The sequence below is a fragment of the Salmo salar genome, chromosome 07 (genome assembly GCF_965601325.2).
Source record: "Salmo salar chromosome 07, fSalSal1, whole genome shotgun sequence".
Lineage (NCBI taxonomy): Eukaryota > Metazoa > Chordata > Actinopteri > Salmoniformes > Salmonidae > Salmo > Salmo salar.
Genome location: NC_138297.1, coordinates 43,342,501 through 43,350,000, shown reverse-complemented (window position 1 = coordinate 43,350,000; position 7,500 = coordinate 43,342,501). Strand labels below are relative to the sequence as shown.

The following is a 7,500-nucleotide window of genomic DNA, read 5'->3' as shown; positions in this document are numbered from 1 at the left end:
AAGAATCTTTACAATGGATCAGTAATACCGAAGATGGGAATGAGATGGCAAACTGTGATTTGGAATTGACTTCACAGTGCAGGCAGCAGGTAATGTAGCTGAACTACTCCCACACAACCCTGCAGGGAGAACGGCTTTAAAGGAAACACTTTATAGAGGTCAGTTACAGTTGAGTATAAACATGTTTAGTATTTGTTTCCTGCTACAAAACATCAAAGTGTGCCATTTAAATAATCCCTCAATATCCATTGTGATGACAGGTCCTGCAATGACCAATCCTCATAATTCTCAAGTGAACTTTAACCCCAAATGCATTTACACACAGCACATACATAATCAGCTCTACTGCATCCTCCTCTAGTCCAGCAGATGAGGAGTTAACAGAGCAGATGGTCTGACAGTTGGTCACAAATGACTGGGCAGGTAGCATACAGATTTAGGATCTTAATTTGATCACCCTGTTGCAGGATACATTTTTTACTTGTCGTGTATTTGAGATTTTGTCACGGCCTGACCAGTAAAAGGGGTTATTTGTCATTATAGTTGGTCAGGGCGTGGCAGGGGGGTGTTTGTTTTGTGTGTTTGGGTATTGTGGGTTTAGGTTCTAGTTTCCTGTTTCTATGTTTATCTAGCTTTTCTATTTCTATGTGAGTTTTGGCAATGACCTCCAATTAGAGGCAGCTGGTTGTTGTTGTCTCTAATTGGAGGCCATATTTAGTTGTGTTTGTTTTCACTTGTGTTGTTGGTGGGTGGTTGTTTCTAGTATAGTCTGTGCACCTTACTGGACTGTTTTTGTCGTTTGTTTATTTTTGATTAAGTGTTTTCTTTAATAAACTTAAGAAGATGAGCTGCGTTTTGGTCCACTCAATACGACCCTTGTGACAGAACCACCCACCAAAGAAGGACCAAGCAGCGGAGAAAGGAGCAGCAGGAGAGCTATTTGGAGTCATGGAGGAGATCCTCGATGGTCAGGGTCCATGGAGCCAGGCTGGGGAGTACCAGCACCCGAAGGAGGAGCTGGAGGAAGCTAAGAGGGAACGACGGAGGTATGAGGCATTATATCCTCCATTTCAGGAGGTGGGGAGGCAGCCCCAATAATTGTTTTGGGGGGGACATACGGGTAGTTGGGCTAAGTCAGGGGGGAGCCCTGACCTAACTTCCCAGGTCTACAGGAGAGAGCCGTGGAGCAAAAGGGAGCCAGTCAAGGAATCAAGCGAGGAGCTTGACCTGGGATTCCGGAGAGAGGTACTGGCGGAAAGGGCATGAAGGAGCACCTGTGCTTACTATGGGGAGTGACGGATCAAGCAAGCACCATGTTATGCGGAGATACGCACGGTATCACCAGTGCGCAGCTACAGCCCGGTACGCTTGGTGAAAGCTCCTCACAGGTGTCATGCTAGAGCCAGCATCGAGCCAGGACCGGTGATGCAAGTTGCAAGCATCAGACCGCCGGTGAGGGTTCATGGCCCAGTGTATCCTGTTCCTCCTCCTCGTACTCTTCCTCCAGTGCGTCAGCCCAGTCCAGTACATCCTGATCCTGCTCTCCACACTAGCCTTGAGGTGCGTGTTACTAGTCTGGCGCCTCCAAAGCCAGCCCCACGCATCAGGCCTCCAGTGCGTCTGCCCAGTCCGGTACGTCCTGTTCCTGCTCCTCACACTAGCCCTGTGGTGTGTGTTACTGTTCTGGCGCCTCCAAAGCCAGCCCCACGCATCAGGCCTCCAGTGCGCCTGCCCAGCCCAGTACGTCCTGTTCCTGCTCCTCGCACTAGCCCTGTGGTGCGGGTTACTAGTCTGGCGCCTCCTAAGCCAGCTCCACGCATCAGGCCTCCAGTGCTCAGTCCCCGTCCAGAGCTTCCGGCGACAGTTCCCCGTCCAGAGCTTCCGGCAACAGTTCCCCGTCCAGTGCTTCCGGCGACGTCCTACAGTCCGGAACCGACAGAGACGGCCTACAGTCCGGAACCGACAGAGACAGCCTACAGTCCAGAACCGACAGAGACGCTCCCCAGCCCGGAACCTGCAGAGACGCTCCCCAGCCCGGAACCTGCAGAGACGCTCCCCAGCCCGGAACCTACAGAGACGCTCCCCAGCCCGGAACCTGCAGAGATGCTCCCCAGCCCGGAACCTGCAGAGATGCTCCCCAGCCAGGAGTCTCCAGCGACGCTCCCCAGCCAGGAGGCTCCAGCGACGCTCCCCAGCCAGGAGGCTCCAGCAACGCTCCCCAGCCTAGAGTCTACGGAACGGGAGCTACGCCCAGAGCCAGAGCCACCTCCGTAGTGGGAGGATTGGGAGGGGGGGGGGGGGGTGTAGCACAGGGACCGTCGTTGACGGTGGCCACCCTCCTTTCCCTCCCTTTAAGTTTGGGGTTGTTTTGTGGGGTTTTTGTTTAAGGTGCATTTGTCACATCCTGACCAGGAAAAGGGGTTATTTGTCATTATAGTTGGTCAGGGCGTAGCAGGGGGGTGTTTGTTTTGTGTGTTTGGGTATTGTGGGTTTAGGTTCTAGTTTCCTGTTTCTATGTTTATCTAGCTTTTCTATTTCTATGTGAGTTTTGGCAATGACCTCCAATTAGAGGCAGCTGGTTGTTGTTGTCTCTAATTGGAGGCCATATTTAGTTGTGTTTGTTTTCACTTGTGTTGTTGGTGGGTGGTTGTTTCTAGTATAGTCTGTGCACCTTACTGGACTGTTTTTGTCGTTTGTTTATTTTTGATTAAGTGTTTTCTTTAATAAAATGAAGAAGATGAGCACTTTACCCGCTGCGTTTTGGTCCACTCAATACGACCCTTGTGACAGGTTTAAAGTTGCACTATGCAGAAATCGCTCTGCCATATTCCTGGTTGCTAAAACTCTAATAGTTTATGTGACAAAATAAATGGGTATAGTGTAGAGAATCATTGTACCATCTAAAACACTGAAATATATTTTCCATAATCAAAAATATTGTCCTTTCATCGGTTTGAAGCTGGTGTACAAAACCATACATTTTCCTGCTGTGGCAAACTGTCTCAAATTAAGATCCTACATCTGTACATACAGTACATCATATACATTACAGCACTTACAGTAAGTACATCCATACAGCAAACCAAATGGCCCATATGTAGGGTATGCTACCATACATCCACAATATACTGTACTGTGAGTATTATGACATTCCCTGCTGAGTCTGAGATGCCTGCTGACCCTGAGCAGGGTGAGGGAGCATGTTGCTGTAAAGGAGTAACGAGACGGTTGTTATTGTCTGAGCTCAGAGACGTTAGCATGAGAACGGCCAGGCTGAGGCTGCACACTGAGAGGAGAGGAGGAAAGCCTTCATTATCACCTCTTCCTCTCCCCAGTGTCATAATAACTACTGAATCCCCCCTCTCTCATAATAAATATCTCGCTGTGTGTGTGTGTGTGAACGAGTGTGAGAGCGAGAGAGAGATAGTGTCTTCCCAGCAGCCTTTTCTCTCTCTCTCTCTCTCTCTCTCTCTCTCTCTCACTCCCCCCCCCCCCCCCCCCCCCCCCCTCACTCTCTCTCTCCCTCCCTCCCCTCTCCCTCTCTCATAATAACTCTACTGGCTAATAACCCAGTAGAATGAATACCGCGTCATCAAAGGAGGAGGTCAGGTGCTAAAGATAAGAGTTTACCAAGCATGACCGACATTCACAGCCATTTATGGGATCAAATCATTTCCACTCTGAATTCAGCCGTATTGCTATCGTGAGTTGAACGACAGTTTACTGTGTTGGTGACAGACGAGAGTAGCTTCTGGCTGTGCCACTTAAATGGTCTGTGTGACAGTAAGGAGCGTGCCTGTCAATTTGGTGTGCAAGTCTGCATGCGCGTGTGAGTGTGTGTGTGTGTGTGTGTGTAGGTTGGTAAAGAGTTTGAATCTTTATTTGGTGTGTGTGTTTGTGCATGCCTGCATGTGTGACTGTGTGCCTGAACGTGTGTGTGTGTGTGTGTGTGTGTGTGTGTGTGTGTGTGTGTGTGTGTGTGTGTGTGTGTGTGTGTGCTTCTCCTATGCTGGCAGGAAAGTGACAGGGGGCTGTCAGGTGGTTCTGAGGGCCTCATCTGGCATAAATGCCATGACACAACACTAGTACGCTCACAAGATGCTACCATGGCAACAAGTAGCTGCAGAGGTTTGGAGGACAATTAAGTGCCAGCAGCAACATGCTTCCGTCAGTCTTTCCAGGAACACACACAAAGGATCTGTCTCAAATGTCCCTAATTCCCCATTACATTGCACTACTTTTAAACCGAGCCTCAAATGACAGATGATTGACATCCCAGTACGCTACGTGGCTCGGGTCAAAAGTAGTGGACTATATGGTGGAGTGGGGTGTCATTTGGGACTTGGCCACACATACAGTATTTTTAATTTAACGGTCTGTCTGACATAGGTCTGACTCACAGGTAATGACTGATCTTTTAGCGAGTCAGTCTTTATAGAAGAGGAGGAGAAACGTGGCGTTCTGTTTCTCTGAAAAGGTTGAATGTCCCTGGGGACGAAGACAGCCAACTTCTGACTCTCGCGCACGCGCACGCGCACCCACACACACACAGAAAGAGGATAATCCCCGTGCAATAGGGCTCAGTGGAGCAGCACTAACATTTTGGAGACGCGTGCGACATGAATAACAGATCATCACTTAACATATCACTATCAGGCAACTCTCTCTGTTTTCTGTTTCGCAAAGAGCTTTTGTAGGATTAGAGACATACAATAAGGATAAAAGTACCTGTTATTCATCCTCCAACATCCCACAAACAACATCTGTTATTGGTTGTCTGATAGATCAAGCCTACTTTCCTGTCTTGTATTTTGTAGAATACAGCATGAACATTCTTCACTCTAGCTGTTGCCCTTTAATGTGAGAAGACATGGGCAGCAAGGAGAGTGGATTCAAGCAAGTGAATGAATGTATTCTGTATGTTAGGATTTGGCTAACCAAACACACCATACTTTTGTGTATGTGTGCGTGTGTGTTTGTGTGTGGGTGTGTGAGTGTGTATTTATGTGTGTGAGGGAGGGGGTACTGTTCCTCCACTCGTCCGTTCACCCCCCACCCCCCCCCCCCCCCATCTGTCAACTCTACTAGAGGTCCCCAGTCAGTGTAATGATGCCCTGAAACACATCACCATCCAGCATGACTAAGTCTCTTCCTGGGTCTCTGAGTCCTGCTGCATTAGTACCTAAGCCCCAGCTACTACACTATTACCCCAGGGCCTAACCCGAACCCAAGCTCCAGAGAGGGAGAGGGGAGAGGGGAGAGGGGAGCGGGGGGAACTCAACCCTTACCTCATCCCCAACCTCAGCAGCTCTAGGAGAGGAGGGTGGAGAAGACGGCTGGAGACAACTGGAGCAGAAACAACACTAACGAACGACTGCCCGTATGACTAAGTAAGCAGAGCTGGAGTAAGTCAATGAGGTGGTAGTTAACAGCCCGTTAGAGCTGTTAGAAGCTGCTGCACAGGCTGCTGTCTGTACTGAATGTGCATTATGCCGGCCAGTGTGTTTGTGTAAGACTGGGTCCGTCCTGTGTTAGCCCGCTGAGCATTAGCTTGGGGAAGCTAACGCAAGTCTTCAGGTCTCAGGCAAGGTTAGTCATCACGCAAGCCACCTCCGTTACATGTTGATGGGGAAGAGAGCTGGATCATTTATTCTGTCCCTTGTGTTAGAGCCCAGCAGAAGGAGAAAGAGGCAGACAGAGAGCGAGGGTAGTGTAGGGACACACAGGCCCTGTAGCCATGAGAAGGAGATCAGAGGGTTTACACATGCAGGAAATGGGCTGCTGTGGTGGCTGGGGACACTGTCTCGCGTGGCCTACACTGGGGCCTGGGGTTATCAGAAGATAGAGATTACACACACACACACACACACACACACACACACACACTGGCAGATGGAGACGGGGGAAATGGGGGGGGGGGGGGGGGGGGGCATGAGGATCACAGCGACCCCCTGGGGAGAGGGGTTAACGGGGGGATACGGTGGATTTTTACTGTATCAACTTTGGAAACACAAACAGTAGCAGGGCACGCAAGGATACAAAATCTGAAAAACAACACGAAATCTGTGTCCTAGGTCATATGCTCAAATATGAACGCATAACCTGATATTCCGTATATACAGTTTATCACCTATGTGATTGGGATAGTCTGCCTGCACAAAGACAGACAGACAGAGGATAAGATAATGTGTTTGACGGTAAAATATTTGTCAGGGGAACCCTGACAATCTAATTAATGTTCAGTATAATGTAAATCATACAAATGGATCTCAAAAGTAACTGTCACGTCCTGACCAGTAAAGGGGCTGTTTGTTATTGTAGTTTGGTCAGGGCGTGGCAGGGGGTGTTTGTTTAGGGTGTTTCGGGGTTGTTTGGGTTATGTTCTATGTTAGTGTATTTCTATGTTATTTCTAGTTGGTCTATTTCTATGTGGTGTTTATTGGGTTGACCTTCAATTGGAGGCAGCTGCTTCTCGTTGCCTCTGATTGAAGGTCCTATTTATAGGGGTGTTTGTTCTATAGTTATTTCCTGGTTTAGTGTTTGTTGCACCTGACGGGACTGTTTGGAGTCGTTTGTTTTTTGTATACGTGTTTATTTTGTTTTTCCTTCTTCAAATAAAAAAGAAGATGAGTATACATATTCCAGCTGCGTTTTGGTCCACTCCTTACGACAATCGTGACAGTAACCTTGAGCCAAAACATTCTGAGCAAATGCATGCTGCTGCATGTTCCAAGAGGATTGCATATTCCGTAAAGGCTACCAGCATTAAAGCTTAAAAGCTAGCTACCATATGTTAACGTCCGGGAAGGTTTATCTCCCTTTTTCTCGCTCACTTCTTCTAAACATGTTCCGTGTTTCTCTCTCTCCGTTGGTTTTTTTTCTCTCTATTCTTTCTCTCCCTCTTTCTCTCTCTTTTCTCTCTCTGCTGTCTTTCCCCGTTTCTCTTTCTCCATACGTCGCGCTGTGCCTCACAATGAGGTGTGCGCTTTCACATGTTAATTCTCTTCCTCACGGCTCAGTAACCCATACTTACAGCACACTCACTACTATTATAGCACGGGCTGATAAACAAGTCTGCTCCACAACACACACTTGAGCCCTGCAGTCTCTCTCTCATCTCTCTGGGACTCAGCTTGTTGTGACGGGGCCCTGAACTATCAGAGCAGAAAATATAAAGGATAATGCTTATAACCAAACAAGCAGAATTGTTTCTTATTTGAATGCAAATTGACAGAGAGAGTGTAAGGAAATTAAGTCAAGCAATTTGGGACGAAGGACGGAAATCATATATATATATACACCCTTGCTCAATTTTCCTAAACCAGAACACAGATTTGATCATGCGAGTCAGGTCTATCTCACTAATGGAGCAATTACTCCATGTAAGGGCTTAGGATAACTGAGCTTAATCCCCTATGTCTGTCAGCATGTGGAGAAAAGACCGGCAGCGCTGGTTGTGTTGAGCAGGTTTAACATTAGTGCACTAGTCTGGGCTGAGGT

General features: G+C 48.1%; 1 protein-coding gene across 3 annotated transcripts in view; it reads right to left on the bottom strand.

The window, feature by feature from the left end:
• Positions 1 to 7,500, bottom strand: part of LOC106609210 (receptor-type tyrosine-protein phosphatase zeta) — a 54,432-nt gene that overhangs the window by 22,142 nt on the left and 24,790 nt on the right. The gene's annotated exons all lie outside the window — the stretch shown is intronic.